The 16463-nt window shown below is 48.6% G+C and overlaps 2 long non-coding RNA genes across 3 annotated transcripts in view; one reads left to right on the top strand and one right to left on the bottom strand.

Moving 5' to 3' along the window:
- Window positions 1-16463, top strand: part of LOC116150099 (uncharacterized) — a 30709-nt gene that overhangs the window by 10739 nt on the left and 3507 nt on the right. The window contains exons 2-5 of one of the 2 annotated variants that reach the window (XR_004133773.2): window positions 12481-12732; window positions 13295-13452; window positions 13972-14051; window positions 14146-15030. This is a non-coding gene — a long non-coding RNA (uncharacterized LOC116150099). Of the gene's footprint in view, window positions 1-12480; window positions 12733-13294; window positions 13453-13971; window positions 14052-14145; window positions 15031-16463 lie in introns of those variants that run through there. The other variant, XR_004133774.2, reaches the window with a different exon arrangement.
- LOC135321041 (uncharacterized) lies at window positions 989-2725 on the bottom strand. The gene is made up of 3 exons (XR_010380453.1): window positions 2562-2725; window positions 2121-2237; window positions 989-1175 (listed from the first exon to the last, which is right to left on the bottom strand). It is a non-coding gene; the product is annotated as an uncharacterized LOC135321041 (long non-coding RNA).

Genomic DNA, 16463 nt, shown 5'->3' with positions numbered 1-16463 from the left:
AACCCCTGCCCCCTGTGTGGTTGTTTTTAACAGGAATGTATAGTAAGCAATTTGCCACCAGATTTAAAAGCAGTTCAAGTGTCAGGGACACTGAAATATGCACCTTGCTTCTCCAGGTGGCTCCTGTTGGGGTCCCCTGCTTCTGCAGGTAAACTTGACGGGTACCCCCGGGCTGTGGGGGAGGCTCGAAGCACCTGCCTGGGGCTGGGCCTTCTGGTGGAGGCCTGCACTCCCATGGGAGAAGCATTCCGAGGATGAATCCGTGCCTTGAGGCTTAAAAGAATTCCCAAATGAAAACTGGAAGAAGGGAGTGGCAGGCTGGGCCCTGGAACAGCTGAGGTGGAGAATGATGCACTCACCTGCTTAACTGGACAAGCCATCAGGCTGGGTGCCGAGGCCCACCTGGGGTCAGGAGCTACCAGCGCAGGGGCCAGGCACAGGGTAAGGTCAAGTGTACTAGCCCCCTCAGGCCAAGTCTGCTACTCCTGTGCTGTTTCCAGGGAAACAAGTTATTGCACTATCGCGTTCTGAGACATCGGAGCCCCTGGCCCACACCTGGGGGAACTGGCAGGAGTGATGCTGAACAGGGCCCGAGTGGCAGATGCCGCCAGGACGAGCCAGACCAGTTGCTGAGGGGACAGGCAGAATTCCTCTGTCCCTCAGTCTCATCTTTGCCCCTCTGTTTGCAAAACCTGGGCCCTGAGCTACATGCCCCTCTCATGGGTGGTGTTGGAAGTCACAGCTGCTCCAGGCTGGGATTTTTAAATTAGCAAGATTTTAATTGGGTCATCATCACTGCCGGTGCCTTTTATTCAGTTACTCATTCACTCTCATCCCACAAGCATTTATTATGTACCCACTACATGCCAAATACTGGCACGACGCTTAACTGTTTGGGAACCAGGAGTGACTGTAACCTAAATCTTCTGTGGCTGAGCCTGAGAGCAGTGGCGGGGGTCCTTTATGGGAAAACCATCAAATCGTCTTTAATAAAGGCAGATGGTACACACAGATTTGCGGGTGTGATAGGAGTTTATTATAAGTATCACTTCATCAAAGTACTCTCAAGGTCTTTAAAACTATTATAGCAGCCGCCTGGGGTTGGAGTTTCACAAGCCTGAAAAACGTTCGCTTGGCGTTCGATACGGGCGGCTCTCGGCAGGTGTCACAGCAACCTGGCGACGAGGGGACGGTTGTTGTGTGGTAACCAGGAAAAGTGAAGCCAACTCACTCACCCAGGAAGAGAGGCCAAGAGAAAAATTAACCTGGAACCAAGTTCTGTGTGTGTGTATATTCATGGGCAGGGAACTGGGTTGGAGCGCTCCGCCTTGGAAGACGTGAGACAGGGTTCTCCCACCGCGGGAAGAGGACGTATAAGGCACCGCGCTCTTGGGAACCCTCGTGGGTGTCCTGCCTCTGCTTGGTTCTATGCCCTTCCCGGTCCTCCTCCAGCCTGCCAGAGACGCTTTATACGCCTGCCATCACAATCCCTACCACAGCCTCGCTTAAAATCCCTTTACTCACAGACTCCAGGGCACATCCCTAATACCTAACATGCCCTACAGGGTCCTTCACTGTCCACACCTGGCCCACATCCCCAGGGGCATCTCCCACCCTTCCCTGGGGTCACCCTAACACACACACACACACACACACACACACACACACACACACACACACACACACACCACTAAAACGCCACCACCCACTGGCCCAGGCCCCGGTCTCTTTCTCTCCAACTTTTTCACCTGCCTCTCTCCTGCCTAATTTTACTCTGTTCTACCAGCGTGCTTGTCCCTTGAAACCCTCCAGCCCCTCTTTGTCAGTATACAGCATCTTTCATTTTTGTGTATTTTTTAATATGTGGCGGGGAGAGGTAACTAGGTTTATGTAATTATTTTTTAATGGAGGTACTGGGGATTGAACCTGGGATCTTGTGCAGGCTGAGCACTCGCTCTACCACTGAGCTATGCCCTCCCCCCAACCCCATCTTGCAAAGACTGTTGGCTTGTCTCCCAGCGTGAGAAGGACGCCCTCAGGGGCCCCTTAGAGCTGCTTCCTATAGGTTACTCAACGTACATCCCAGGACAGGCTCAAAAAAGAGCGAGATGTGTGTTTACCTGCTAGGCTTTGACTCAGAGGCTCAGGTCCCAGCAGCAGCTGTCATGGTGGAGTGGCCTTGGGAGAGTCACTTGACCTCTCACTTATAAATAGGAGACGATGGAGAATCTTCCTCCCTGGAGTGGTTGTGAGTGTTAGGGGTTAATGCTGGTGAAATATTTGGCACAGAGTAAGCGCTCTGAAGTGTTAACCATCAGCCCACTGTTTTGAAATGGTTTCCGCAGAGGAATTAGGTTGCATGCCCCCTCCCCCGACCCCAATGAGTAATAACCCATAGCATTGCTGCAAAGCTCTGCGGAGTTTGCACACACCTCAAACACACACACACACACACACACACACACACGCCTCCCAAGTGGCCTCCTCACTTCCACAGGCTTCTACACACAGTAGGTGCTCAACCTACACACCTTGGCTTGAGGTCACATGGATCTCATTACCTGGAGCCAGAAGGGGCAGGTGTGGGAAGCCATAGCCGGTCTCTAATGCAGAGGGCACATTCAGTGTGTCATCTAGAATCTCACTTCGCTGCACAAGTGATTTTTCTCCTCCTCCTCATCTTCTGCCAGGAAACCATCCTCTTGTCTCCCAGGCAAACTCCAGGCCTCAGGGACTCTTAAGTCAGTGTCAGTGACAAGTGGAATTTGCTCTGTTCATAGCCCGCCCGGCCAGGCTAAGTGACATCGGGATGGGGGGCTGCACTGCCTCCTGTGGGCTGGGGGTGATCTCATCCTAAAGTTTTTACGGCAGAAACTCTTGTTTTTCTAACTTTGTACTAGACATATTTTATTTTTATTATAAAAATTTTACTTACTTTTATTATAATTTTTATATTATAATTACTTCATATTGTATAAATATTTATATTATTATGTTATAAAAGGATATAAAATACTATAATTATTTTAACTTTTTATTTTTAAATAATAACAAGCTTACAGAAGACCTGCACAAATAGAAGAAAAAACCCCACAGACCCTTCATCCAGATGCACACCCATTGTTAACACTTTGCCCTGTTTTGCCACATCAGCTCTCTGCCTCTCAGTAAATATATATATTACTTTCTTCCTGGTCCATTTAAGAGTGGGTTGCAGACATCATGCTCCTTCATCCCTAAACAGTCCCACATATGCCTGTTAAGAACAAGGGCAGTCTCTCCAGCAACCACAGTGCAGTTACCTGAGTCGGGAAATTTACCACTGATGGAATACTATTACTAATTACCAAGTGCCCCAGTAACGTCTCCATAGTGTTTTTCTCCCAGTCCAGGATCCAAACCAGGATCACACGTTATATTTAGTCGCCAATTTGCTTTGATCTGTTTTCATCTGACATCCTTGTTTGCCTTCTTTTTGTCTTGAATAACAATGATATTTCTGAAGGGGATATAAAAGTTGTTACCTAGGAGATTAGTATTAAAAAAAACTCTCATATACCTTCACCAAATCCCCTGAAATTGGGGTTTATCTGAGGTTTTGGATTTTTGGTAAGAATGTGTACTAAAGAGACTTCCTCAGTGCCTGCCCCCAACCTGAAGACCCATGATGCAATTTTGTCCAGTTGTTGGTCACGTTGACTTAAGCTTAAGTCACATCTTTGTATGGGCTTGTTGTCCATTCGTACATTATGTTTGGGAATATGTCTATGCAAGTTCTTTGCTCATTTTTAAACTGGGTGGTCTTGTTGAGTTGTAAGAGCTTCATATATTTGGGATCCTGGACTCTCCTCAGATCTATGGCTTGCCAATATTTTCTCCAGTTCTGTCGGCTGTTTTTCCACTTTTTCTAGATGAGCGTCATTTTCATCACGATGATGTGCAACTTATCTGCTTTTTTCCTCTGTTGCTTGTACTTTTGGTGTCACAGCTGAGAAAACATCGCCAATTCCAATATCATGAAGGTTTGCTCACATTTTCCTCTAAGCTTTATAGTTTTAGCTCTTACATATAAATCTTTGACCAGTTTTAAGTTAAATTTTGTATAGGTGTGAGATAAAAGTCAAAATTCATTCTTTTGCATGTGGCTGTTCCATTTGTTGAAAAGACATTCTTTCTCCCATTGAATGCTCTTGGCACCCTTGTTGAAGATCAGTTGACCACAGACTCATGAGTTTGTTTCTGAACTCTATACTTCTCTTTTGTCGGTCCATATGTTCATCCTATGCAAGTACCACACTGTCTTATTGCCATTGCTTTGAAATATATTTTGTAATCAGGATGCATGAGTCCTCTTACTTTATTTTTCTCTTACAAGATTGTTTGGTTATTCCAGATTAGCTTTCATTTCTGATGCAAAAGAAATGATGCTTGGATTTTTTGGGGGAAAGCAAATATACTTGTAATTGTTCAGATATCTCACTTTTTGAATGTTTAATTGATATTTGTGTCTATGATTGAGCTCAGACATTTATACAAATAAAAATGTTATAGGTAAACAACCAGAAAAATAGATATAGATAGACAAAAAAGAGAGAATGGATTTGAAATTTGACTATTCAGAGATGATAGATAGGTAGGTAGGTTGATAGATAGATAGATAGATAGATAGATAGATAGATAGATAGATAGATAGGTAGGTAGATAAAGGGAGACAGAATGGATTTGCAATGTGCTCCTGGACTGTGAGACACAGGTATGCACACATAGAGAGGGATTTGCAGGGCTTGAAGCTACTTTGACCCAAAGTACTTGCCTGGCTGAACCAGTAATGTGTAACAGAGGTCTAGGGGAGCCCTTGTGGCTTTGACTCCAGTTATGGAAATTAACTTGAGTCCAAAAATCACAGAGATTCCAAAAGGCAATGAGCCCTGAAATTTGCCCCCTAAGGACCTTCACCCTCCCTACCCCTTCTGCCATCACACTTTCTGGCAGCATTTTCCAGGTGGGTAAACCCTGGGGCTTTGAGCAAAAAGGAACCTGCCTCCAAAGGGATTATCTTTTGAGGTCCTGCTCTGCCTGTTCTGTTCTAGCCCTGGTTCTCCCAGCCTGCATTCAAATGTGGAAGGTGAGGGGCTGGGTGAGAGTGTGCATGGCCCGGATCTCAGGTCGGGCAGGGTCCAGCAGAATAAAGAGGAGCCAGGCTTCCTTGTCTCCTCTCCTGTGTTGGAGGGTCCACATCTCCCTAAGTTTGGGGATTTGCTAGAAAGATTGACAGGACTCCACTATGTGAGTTGAACTTGGGGTTGAGATTTATTACAGCAAAGCAGAAGTGACTGGAAAAGATGGATGTTGGCGAAATCCACAGAAATCCAGCACGGGCTCCCCTGCCGTGCCTCCTCATCCGAGCCCCCTCGGAACGTGCTTTTTCTCTGGCAGAGAACTACAGGGTCATGAGTGGAAGGCCTCTGGACAGGGAAAGCCACACAGGTCTGCAGGTCCATGGCATTTATGGGGGGTTGGTCACATGGACACATCCTGCTATCAATCACTCATGGCAACGGAAACTCAGGACTCCGACGATGAAACTAGGTACGCATCATCAGTCTTGGTGTTTGTGCAAAGCCATCCTGACAAGCTTACAGGGCACGGTCCACCGTTCCAGGTGTATAAAACATCATCAATCACGGACTCACAAACCTCCCAAGGGCCACGTTCCCAAGGCTGGGCCAAGGGTATGTCACAGCTCCAGGTTTCCTTGGAGACATGCAAGGAGCAAGCAACCAGATGGGCTGTGCTGGCCCTTTCCAACATTTTAACATCATTACACGGTAATCAGCCTACAGTTACGGAAACATCAGGAGGCTTGGAGCTCAGACAGCCTCAGGAAACCATCGGGCTGTTGGGTTCCATCACTGCGTCCCCAGTAAAGGTGAAGTGGGAGCATGTGCTGTAAAACCACACAAAGTGGCCAAGATTCAAATCGTGTCACCTCTCCAAGCCTATGATCTTATGCACCCCACCCAAAGGAATGGTTGTGAAGTTGCTATGTTACGTGACCTGCCATGTAAACAGTTCTTACTTTTCCTAATTGTTGCATTTGTCCAACATCTGTCTTTCCTGCTTCGGTCCCTCATATCTGAGAGGATCTGGAAATCCATAATCCTCACTTAAGACTGAGTCAAGAAATCAAGCCTCTGGAGGTCATTTGCTGATCTGTTTTAGAGGATTTAGCTCTGCTAAACGTCCCCTCTTAGCACTCTCTACTTGCACAAAAATCTCTATTCCTTTTTGAACAAGTCTGTAAATCCAGTTTGTCCCACTTACTGGTAATGTATTATAATACCAAAAACAACTCATTTACTGGCAGGGGGGCATCCGTTTAGCAAATATTTACAGAGCCTTTCCAGTCATCATCATAATTTTTGTTCAGTGAGTATTTATTGGATGCACAGTCTGTGCAAGACGCTATGTCTGAGCAGAGATGCACGAGAAAGAGCAGATTCCAGACCCAGGGGCCCTGCTCACGGAGACTCCCATCTGTCTGCTAAGCAGGGGGACCGGCTGTCCTGGTTTGCCCACGACTGAGGGGTTCCCCAGATGCAGTATTTTCAGCGCTAAAATTGGGGAAATCTGGGACAAACCAGACAGGCCAGGCACCCTGTTCGGCAGACAACTGGTCACCCTGTTGCTGCGCCATACTAAACAAGGAACTTCACAGAGAATTGCTCTTCGGAATTGTTGTCGGCGCTGTGAGGCTTCCAACGGCCCCAGCGAAGCCACTGCCTCCTGTGCCCCCGTAGAACCGCCGCTGGGACAGACCCTTCCTTTCGTGGCCACCAGAGCCTGGGACCCCAAAGCCTGCTGCTGTTGAAGCCGAGGCCAGAGCCTCAGTGTATCGAAGCTGAGCGATAATCAAGAATCACAGATCTCTCCACTGAGGCCACTGCCACCATGAGCACTGCCCTGACTCCCACCAACTCGTGGGACGGTCCCCCCAGGTTGCTTTCCACCACCCAGAGCGGAAATCCCTCTTGTGATGGTGTCTGCCTGCCCCTGCTCTAGACTCAGCGAGTTCCCTGCTGCTCCAACGGCAGAGAGAGTAAGGACCAGGCTTCTGTACAAGGCTCTCTTCCCTGGGGTGTGCTCCTTCCCCGGGGACCCCCCCCCCCAACCACTCTGCTGGGCCCGCTGGACAGGACCTCATAGAGGTGGGTGCCAGGAGAGCCTGACCAGCCACCCACTTCCCAAGCCTCAGCCCTGCGCAAACTTACATTCACCCATAAATGGACTTGTCTGTTTATAATCAGAAGAAAGTTTTATTTTAAATGAACAAAACAGAGATTTTTGTTTTCCCAAAATATACTCCAATTTCCAATTCCCACTCCTCCTGTGGCCGTAGCCACCGAGAAGAAATAACATTGTTGTCTAACCAGTTCCCTCTGTCTTGAATTATTTATTGATATTAAGATGAACTATGAAATAAAATTAAGATGAGTTTGAGAAATAAACTCCGGACTTCCTTTTTTCCTTCTTTTTTGTCACCCGAGGCTGTGTCCTAGCTGACTTTCCCGGACTCAGGCTGTGCTGAGCCGGGCAATCCGCTCTCCGCACGGCTTCACAGCTGCGCCACCCCCTGCGCCCTGCTTACCCCAGCTTTTCCGCTCTAATCCTGAGTTGAGGACGGAAAACACTGGCTGTTCCGGTTTCATTAGGCCGGCAGACTGTGTCTGCAAATCACCTAGACAGACAGTCTCTTGAAGGTTCCTGTAATATAAAAGCCGTTCAACGTGTTTGAAATGACCCACGATTGGTTCTGATGGATCAGGTTCCGTGTCCCGGAACAGAAAGGCAGAAATGGCCCCGAGGAAGCCTGTGACTTGGCGACAGGTGCCTTGGAGCTCTTCTAGTTCATCCACTCAATAGTCAGGTGTGGTGTGTGCCTGGCCTCTGGCCACCAGCTGGAGATGAAGACAGGATGACACACGGTCTTTATATTAGTGAAAGCTTCTGGCTGATGGTGAAAGAAACCCAAGGGAAGGCTCCTGTCACCCAGGAAGGGCACAGGGCGTAGCTGGGCCTCGGAGGTGTCTGGGACTACACTACTCTCTGCAGGGTTTATCTCAGCCTCTGAGTTCCCTTTCTCCCACCCCAGACCACAGTCTTCCTCAGCACCAGAGAGCAGCCGCATCTGCTGCTCCCACAGAGGTCCCGAATCTCAGGGAAGGGCTCTGATTGGCTCTGCCGGGGTCAGGGGCTCAGCTCTACCAATCACTGGTGGCCATGTGGGTGGGGGCTGCGTGAAAATCACGGCGGCTTCCGTCGGCATCTTGTGGTTATGGCGGAAAGAAAGCGCATATCCCAGAAGAGGGTTGGATCCATGCCCACCACAGCCCTGCTCCAGCACCCGCCCAGCCTGCCGGGGGAGAGTAGGATGCAACGGGAGGCGTGCTGTGACAGCCTCGTGTGCGGGCCCTCTGTTGTGGGAAGCGGGCATGCTTCTCTTTACCACGTGGCTGCCGGGAAGGCTTCATCCAGGATTTGAGAGCCCAGCTGAGCAGTGAAGATAGTGATGAAGAGCTGACCTTCCAGGAGGCACCTGGGGGAAGAGGATTCCAACTTACAGGACGATTTGTTGGGTGTGAGAGGGGTGGGGTGGGGGTATTAAAGACCCTTTTATCCTGGTCAAGGGCCCGTCTTTTCCCTGAAATAAGCAGGACTGGAACAGCTCCAAGCCTACAGAGCTAACCCTCCACTGTGCCAGGGGAAAAAAGGGTGAAGTCCAAGCAAGGCTACAGCTTAGCTAATCGCCTTGGACCGAGGCTGATTTCCTGTGTTTGAGCGTTGTGCTGCAGCATGTAAACGAGTAACGTTACAGGAAGTGGTGATGGATATCAATTACACTATTTTTCCAAATACCACTGTCTAAAATTTTTTCAAAATAAAATGGTAAGGGGGAGAGTCTAGCTCAGCGATATGGTGTGTGCTTAGCATGCACAGAGGTCCTGGGTTCAATCTCCAGGACCTCCATTAAAAAAAACATAAACAAACAAAACAAAACAAAATAAAATAAAATGTTAAAAACATCCGTGGGGACATGAATCTCTTTGCATAGATAATGAAAGAAATTAGGAAATAGATTACCTATGTATATCTTGCTCCCAACCAATTAGTGATACCAGCTCAGGTGTTTACAGCATAATTCGGCATTTATCGTGCATCTCTTGTATACTGAGGACTCTGATGGTTTCCTTGAGGAACCAGTAAATAAGCATTATTCCTGCAGACAGTCAAATAATCAAGTAATCTTTTGGTGTCTCAGTCTCCTTCTTACAAATGGGGATGAAAATATTTTGTAAACTAATGAAGTGTGCCACCAGTGGTAGATTGCTGTTAGGAAGGTCTGTTGACTCAAGTGTCCAGCCCTGCTCCCACCGGTCGCTGTCATCCTTCCCGTGTGTTTCACTTCCGTGACTCTGCTTTTCTTATCCCCCCAAATCAGGATGTCACCAATAATCTATATTTCGATAAGAAATATAAAGCTGAGCAGAGGGTTGGATTCTGCCCTGGAATTCAAGTTGCAAATCTTTCCTTCATTCTTAGAAGGGCATTCTGTACCTCTTTTAGTTTGTTTTTCCACTTGTCCCCCCTCCACCTCCCACTGAAATACAAGCTTAACGGAAACAGAGAGTCTATTGTCTTGTGTGCTGTTGTGACACCTATGGCTGGAACAGCGCCTGGTGCTCAGTAAATACATGGTGACTGACTGGATGAGTGTCTCTCGGCCACTGAGCCCTCATATTGGTATGGCTTCTTATAGCTCTGGAGTGTTGTGTCAGAATTTATACATTCCTGCGTTGGAGGAATGCTCTGTGGAGATTTTTTGAAATTAATATAGATGTTTATACTCAAATCCTATTGGTAATATAGTAGCTCAGAGAGGGCAAAAAAAGGTACTTTGTGTGTGTGTGTCACATAACCAGCTATAAAGCAGGAGTTACAGCTTCTGTCCAAGGACAAACAAGGGTGTGAACACTGGAAGAAATGAAAGTTCTCCCAGGAAGCCCTGCCATCGCAGACTGAATGACCAAGATAGACTGATAATACTAACGATGGGCGGTTAATTGCTTTCTTAAACCAATTTACAATTAAAATTATTCATCCTGGGTAGTTATACATGAATGCCTTGTTAAGCACTGTAAGACCTCAGTAGAAATTGACCAATACATTGCTAGAGCTGAATAAAGAGTCTTGAAATAGATTCATGGAGGAAGGACGTATTGTTCAATAGATTGGGAAAAGAAATGAAGCTAGATCCTGACATTACACCATAATTGTGGTTTGAATTATGTTTCAAAACATATGTTGAGTCCTAACCCCTGGAACTTGTAAATGTGACCTTATTTGGGAATAGGGTCTTTGCAGATGGAATCAAGTTAAGATGAGGTCATTAGGGTGAGCTCTAATCCAATGGGTCTGATGTCCTTGTAAGAAGAGAAGAGACACAGACAGAAACATGCAGGAAGACGGCTACAGGAAGATGGAGGCAAAGACTGGAGCAATATGTTGAGAAGCCATGGGAGGCCAAGGGTTGCCCACAGCGTCAGAAGCTGGGAGGGTGGATGGAACAGATTCTCTCCGAGAGCCTTCAGAAAAAGCACAGCCCTGCCAACACCTTGATTCACACTCCTAGCATCCAGAACTGTGAAAGAATAAATTTTTTAATTGTTTTATGCCACCTAGTCTGTGGTAATTTATTACAGGAGCCCTAGGAAATTAATACTATATACAATAAAAGATTCCAAAAGGTCAAATACATAAGTGTTTAAAAATAAAGCATGAGTAGAAATAATGGAGAGGGTATAGTTTGGAGACAAGAAAGACTTTCATCCTACCACTAATGTCTAAAATTATGAAAGAAAAGATGGACCAACCAACTACATAAAAATTATATATTTCTGTAGAGTTCACCAAAAAAAAAAATTTAAAGAAAAATATCTCTTTTCAACATGTGAAAAAAAAGCTAATATGCACAATGCATAAAGGCTTCTATAAATCAGGGAAAATGTAAATGACCCAACATGTATATAAACAAATTAAATGACTAAGCAAACTATAGAAGAAATCCAAATGGCAATGAAACCTGTAGCAAGCTGTCCTGATTCACTGAATCAAATAAGTTAAAAGTAGGCTAAAAACATGTAATTTCCCCTAAAGCATCCTGGCAAAAATGAATCAGGTTGATGACCTCTGGCACTGACAGTAGCAGCTCTTTAACTTCCCAGCCAGAGGGATTTAGGCAGGCTGGTTGTGCCATGAAGGAGTAACTCAGCAGACTCAACTTGCCCAAACCCCACACATGGTTCTTGGTTGGCTCCTGGGAGATGAGCTCTGAGCCCTTGGACCATCCTTCCTGCTAACAGTGCCTTTGCACGTCTGAGGCCCTGGGCCGCACCAAATAATTTATGTTAACAATGGGACTTGCAGTGAGCACCTGTTATTTTATGCCTGAGGCTGTGGGCTACGCCGTGTCATTTTGACTTCTGGAGGGCTGGGGTTTGAGTAGCTGTGGTTGCTCATGGAGCACAGCATGGCCCTGTGACTGAGCCCAGCAAAAGCCCTAGACCCTAAGGCTCGGGTGAGGTTCTCTGATTGACAGCACTTGGTGAGTTGTCACACTGCACTGCTGGGAGAATTAAGCGCTGTGTCTGCCAGTCCCAGGGAGAGGACGGCTGCTTGCTTGTCCTGCTCGCTCCTGGATTCTGTCCCATGTGCCTTTTCCCTTTGCTACTTCTAATCTGAATTCGCTGCTATAAACCACAAGCATAAATACGATAGCTCTTCTGAGTTCTGTGAGTCCTTCTAGTGAATATTGAACCTCAGGGTGGACTTGGGGACCACCCCACAACACAGTGGTCTCTTTAGAATAAGTTAGAAACTGAGTTTGCAGAGCACTTTACATGAGAATTATCCACATGAAAGAATGGAGGGGAAAGGTTGGGGGGTGCTGTCAGAGACGGGGTAAGACGGGGCGGATGGCCCACACCTGGGCATGGCAGTGAGCTCCTGGGGCATCGGGCGTGGCACGCAAGCCGCGAGCTCTGGCCAGCCCAGGGCGAGGCGGGGGCTGATCTGGTAAAGCGGCAGTGCCGGGAGTGAAGCTGTCTTGAGGCTCCACCTGGTGACAGATGTGTTCCTTCCGCACCTCCTTATTTAAATGGATTGTGACAACACTTCATGCGCCGGGTAGCAAGCAACAAGAGTTCAGACATTCTACCCAAAACACAGCCTTGATGAGCCACTTGGAAGCTATTTTCCTCTTGTTATGGACTGAAGTGTGTGTCTCCAAAATTCATGTGTGGAAGCCCCAGCCCCCAGTGTGACCGCATCTGGAGGTGGGGCCTTTCAGGTCATAAGGTCATTACGGTTAAGTGAGATCATAAGGGCGGGGCCCTAATCCAGCTTGACTTGTGTCTTTATCAGAAGAAGAAGAGACATCAGAGGGGCACATGCAGAGGAAAGACCATGTGAGGACACACAGAGAGAAGGTGGCCGCCTGCAAGTCAAAGAGGAAGGCCTCAGGGAACACCACCCCGCCAACACCTTGATCTTGGACATCCAGTCTCCAGACTGTGAGAAACAAAAATCTGCTGTTTAAGCCCCCCGGTCTGTGGAATTCTGTTACAGCGGCCCGAGTGAGCTGATGCAGCTCTGAAATGGATGAAAAGTCCTCAGGTATCCCGTGGCCCCGCAGCCTCGTCCTCTGTTCTTATCTCGCTCCCCGAGGCTCTAAGGCACTGGCTTTGAGCAGCACTTCCCGAGGACGTGGGGAGCCACCCAGTCCAGGCACAGGGACTGCGTCACCTAGGGACGCAGGGTGGCGGGAAGAGCTCCTTCTGCTCAGGCTCTGCCCCATCTGAGGGTAGAGGAGGCTGATGGTCACAGCCAGGACGGGGTGTCACCCCAGTGAGCAGTCAGGGAGACCTTGTGTCCCTGCAGTCTTCACCAGCCTGGACCCCTCTGATCTGCCCCGTGGAGCCTGCGTGCTCCCCTCAGAGACGAGAGTGCCCACTGCCACCCCACATTCTGGGGAGCCCAGGCCCCTAAACCGCCCACGAGGTCTGGTGCCTTTGGGCCTCTGCAGCCAGTCCATCCGGGCACCCAGGCTGGGAGTACACCTGCTCGAGTCGGGGTGGGGAGAGGACGCGGGGCCTCAGGCCCAGCACCTCGGAGCACCCCTCTTCTGGGATGCGGGCTCCAGGTGCACACGGGGGGCTCTTTGATTTCTCCTCCCCAGACCCAGCCTCTGCCTCCACCTGCCCTGAGGACCAGACTGTAATTTTCACAGCGATACCATTTCCAGGTCAACTGGGGAGGCAGCCCTCTCAAGACAGGCGTACCCACTGGGGTGTCTCCACCAGTGTGACGGGAGACAGAAGAAAGTTCTCCAACAAGGTAGCTCCGATCTTATTATTTTCATTATTATATTTTATGTATATCATTAAAGTGATCTTTTTATCCCACATTCATTTCATGCCCAGTAGTGTGCTGGGCACTGTGCAAAGGGTAAATGATTGTGTTTTATTGATGAAACCAAACCAAGTCATGGTTTCCATAAAAACAGCTATGTTGAAACAGGCATGAAGTACTTTATGTAATAAAGAGGATATAGAAAGACGATTTGGAACAAGTCAATGTTGGAACAGGCCAAGGAGAGGCCGCTTGGAGTGGAAACATCTCACTGGGTGAGGTTCCTTCCAGAATCGTGGATGAAGCACTTCCACTCTGACTTAATAGGACCCTGTTTTTGTTTTCAGAGCAAATGTCTCGGTGCCCCTGGGGCAGTGTGATGCAACCCTCTGTTCACTCTCTGTTTACAGTTTCTGAAAAACAAAGACGTAATTGAGTCTTGCAGTTTGGGCTAATTACTTATCTAATGCCCATGGAGGGACTCAACTCTCCTGTCCCCTGCAGGTGGTGGCGGCGGGGAGGCAGGGCCCTCTGAAGCTGCATTTGGATTGCAAGATTTTTCTTAGAGGCAGTGCTGATTTCAGGTGATGGGTAGGGAGTAGGGCTGGGAGTTCCTGGGTCTGTAAGCTTTAACAATCTGCAATAAACCACTTACTGGCATCATTACCTTCCTTCTAGGGGCCACTGCTGAGTCTTCTAAGGGCCAGAGGGGAGGGCCCCTCCTCCCAGTTCTCCCCCTGGTCCTTCTGATGCTGAAAAGTCAGCTTCCCCACGGGGCGGCAGGGACCCAGCCCTCCTGCCCCGGCAGCCGTTGTTTCAGAGGCCCTCCCACGGGGTCTAACCTCGCACCTCCACTTTCTGGAAGTTTCTGGCCAGCATCTCACACTGCCTTCCACGAGCTTGTCCATCTCCCTCTATTTAAGGATCTTTTAAAGCATTTAAAACAAAATTAACAGTAAGGAAATTGGAACGTGTTCCTAACATTGTGCCAAGCACTGTAGCAGGCGTTTTCGTGTACGGCAACTCACTTGGGGAAGTTAGTTGGTCTCTGTGCCTCAGTGTCCTTGTCTGTACAAGTAAACCTCATGGTGCCTGTCCTTAGTCACAGGGCTATTGTAAAGAAGGGCGGATGTTATGCACGTAAGATGCTCAGAACAAGGGTTGGAAAGTGCTCAATAAATGTGAGTAGTCGTTTCACTTACCACCCCCCTCCGCATCCAGATGGTTATTTAGCCCATTTTACAGATGAGAAAATGGAGGCTCATGGAAATGAAGCAATCCTCGTGAATCCCTCCTGGGGGAAGGGTCCGGCCACAGTTCGAACCAGGCCAGGCTCCTCCTCCACATCCCACATCCCTCCTGCCAGGCTGCAAAAGCGTTTCTGCAACCTAGACAGTGGTTATCACCTCCCTGGTGTGTTTTCATCACCTCCTTTCAAATTCTCCTACACAGACCTGGGGCTTGCAAATAGTTTTGATTGCAACCCTTGGTAAGGACTGTTTTACATCACAACCCGGAACAGATATGTATGAAAGTTTCCTGAAGTGATGCTTTCTCATTCTGTGTTCAGAGCAGCCCACCGAGTATTTTTCTATTCGGTTCTGCTTTGTTTCGTGTTTAAAAGCTGGCTTCAACTCAGCCTCGCGTGGCTGTTTGAAAACCACCAGTGAGGCAACTGAGAGAGAGTTTAACCAAAGCACCTCTGCCAGGTGAGGTCCTGAGTGCTCCCTCTGGGTTACCTGGGCCCCGGCTCTCTCAGCACTGGCCTCTCCCCGCCAGACCCCAGTCCCGAGATGCAGGGTCCTGGCGCTCCCGGTGGGCACCTGCAGGAACGTGAAGCTCATCTCCAGGCCCACGTGTGCCTGCCGGCCTGGGCCACCTGGATTCACTTGGGCAACATCCAAGAACACGTTCCTTTAGGCTTTTATCCATTCGGAGCCCCCTTTACACAGGAGATGATCCTTTGCTGTTTGCATCTTGGTGTCAAAGGGGCTGGTACTAAAGGCTAGGGAGACTTGAACCTCTTAATAGAGACTATCCAGGGCTTAGCAAGGTGGAGAGAAGAACGAGGGAAGATGCTAAAGGAAAGCTCCACTCGGGAGGAGCTGGCCCCCGGGTGCCGTCTTGAATTGCCCGTCCAGCTGTTGTCTCTGCCAGCCCTGCCCCTCCCTCCCGGCCCACGGCCGCGCCGCCCTTCCTGTGCTTCCTGTGCTCCTCAGTGCGGCCTGTGCCCACAGGATGTGCATGGACGGGGTGGGCAACACGCCCAGGCCTGGCCCAGGAAAACTGCCCCCCCATGCCCCTCCCTCTGCGGCCTGAAGCAGATAAACACAGGGACCTTGGAACCCTATGTGGACGGGGAAGGAACTTGGATCCCCACAGCCTGCTCAGGCGGACACCCTCTGCTCACCAGGGTCACTCATTCTGAGCTTCGCATGAGTTAGAAATCAACTTACACCATGTAAAGCCACTAATGTAAAGCCATCACTCCAATACACAGATGTTCTTGGAATTTCAAAACTATCCAAGTTCAAGGCAGTGGAGCAAGAGATTCTTAAATATACCAAATTTTATTGAGCAGAAAATTTGCTTTGCAACATACAGGGTTGAATGGTGTCTCCCCCAAATCCATGCCTACCCAGAACCTTGAGCAGGATGTTATTAGGAAATACGGTTTTTGCAGATGGAATTAAGCTGAGATGAGGTCATCCTGGAGGAGGGTGAGACCTGACTCTAAAATGACTGTCCTCATGAAAAGAGAAAAATCTGGACGTAGAGACACAGACGCAAGAGGAGGCCTTGTAAAAACAGAGGCAGAGATTGGAGTGATGTGGCTTAAATCAAGAACACGAAGGACCGCTGGCGCCCCCAGTGTTCGAAGAGGGAAGGGAGGCGCCTTCCCGAGAGCGTGGCTCTGTCGGTTTGCGGCTTCTCGCCTCCAGAACTCTGCCAGAATCAAATACTGCTGTTTTAAGGCCCCCAGCCTGTGGCACTGT

The sequence above is a fragment of the Camelus dromedarius genome, chromosome 3 (assembly GCF_036321535.1).
Source record: "Camelus dromedarius isolate mCamDro1 chromosome 3, mCamDro1.pat, whole genome shotgun sequence".
Lineage (NCBI taxonomy): Eukaryota > Metazoa > Chordata > Mammalia > Artiodactyla > Camelidae > Camelus > Camelus dromedarius.
Note: the sequence above shows the minus strand (reverse complement) of the source record. Positions and strands in the feature narration are given on the sequence as shown.